The 1389-nt window shown below is 42.3% G+C and overlaps 1 non-coding gene across 1 annotated transcript; it reads left to right on the top strand.

The window, feature by feature from the left end:
• The first annotated feature begins 718 nt into the window (after positions 1-718).
• trnas-uga (transfer RNA serine (anticodon UGA)) lies at positions 719-802 on the top strand. The gene has a single exon. It is a non-coding gene; the product is annotated as a tRNA-Ser (tRNA).
• The last annotated feature ends 587 nt before the right edge of the window (positions 803-1389 follow it).

Raw genomic sequence — 1389 nt, 5'->3', positions numbered from 1 at the left:
TTTGTTTTCGTGGCAGATGATGTTTTTCTCGTGTTCTGTGATGAATTAATGGAGAAAGAAACTAGAACACACGACCTGAAGGGGTGGGAGAGGCAGGAACACTCACAACATTTAATAAGTATTTAGATGAGTAATTGAAACACCAGAGCATTCAAGGCTGCGGGCCAAGTGCTGGAAAATGGGATTAGAATAGATGGGTGCTTGAGAGCTGGCACAGACACGATTGGCCGAAGGGTCTATTCCTGTGTTGTCTAGCTGTATAACTCTAATGTTGATGAGGGTACTGGTAATGTGATTGATGTTGTGGAGATGGACTTTTAAAAGGCATTTGGTGAAATACCATATAATCAACTTGCCAGAAAAATTAAAGTGATGGAATTAAAGGACCAGTGGCAGCGCGGATACATAATTTTCTGAGGTCCATAAAACAGAGAATAGCGAGAAGAGAAGAGGACTGGTTTCCAGGGTGATGGGGAAAAGCTGGATTGTGGGATTAAACAGACTGATCTTTCAAAGAGCCGGTGCAGGCTCGGTGGGTCGAGAGGTTTCCTTCTGTGCTGTAAACTACACTGATACCATCATGTTAATTTTAACATACACTGGGAGATGCAACTCAACTCAAGGCTCAAAGACAATGATTCCCCAGAATATGTCTAATTTAAGCAATTGTCTAATGCATTGTACCAATAATTTAATTAGAAGCGCCAAACGTAGCAGTGCTGTGATGGCCGAGTGGTTAAGGCGTTGGACTTGAAATCCAATGGGGTTTTTCCCTGTGCAGGTTCGAATCCTGCTTACAGCGCTTGAGTGTCACTTTTATTGAGTTGGCTGCTCACTTTGCTGGTTGGAAATGTTCAAATGTCTCAGTATCAATCAGAGATCGTGGATTTGTCGTAAACTGAACAAAAGGCAAAAAATGGGTGAGAAATAAACAAACAAATCAGCCTGTTGAAAGTGAAGAAATGGGAAAAGCAGCTAATATTAAAAGGCGTGGCTGAGCTTCACTGGTGTTCTAGTAGCGTGGGCTCAATGCATTCACTCTTGCATTCTGGGTTCGATTACTGGTCAGAAAGTAATCAGATCTTTTACTGTTCTGACAACTCTCACAAACGTGACTGACATTAAAAAAAAACAGCAAATGGTTCACAACTCTGGCGGTCATAGAGTTATACAGCAGAAAAACAGGCCCTTCGGCCAATCGTGTCTGTGCCAGGAATGAAGCACCTAATTATTCTAATCCCATTTTTCAGCACTTGGTCCGTAGCCTTGTATTCTGTTCCGTTTCAAGTGCTCATTGAAATACTTTTTAAATGTTGTGAGCGTTCCTGCCTCCACCAACCCTTCAGGCAGTGTGGTCCAAATTCCAACCACCCTCTGAGTGAACTTTTT

This window comes from Heterodontus francisci, chromosome 34 (genome assembly GCF_036365525.1).
Source record: "Heterodontus francisci isolate sHetFra1 chromosome 34, sHetFra1.hap1, whole genome shotgun sequence".
NCBI classification, from domain to species: Eukaryota; Metazoa; Chordata; class Chondrichthyes; order Heterodontiformes; family Heterodontidae; genus Heterodontus; species Heterodontus francisci.
Note: the sequence above shows the minus strand (reverse complement) of the source record. Positions and strands in the feature narration are given on the sequence as shown.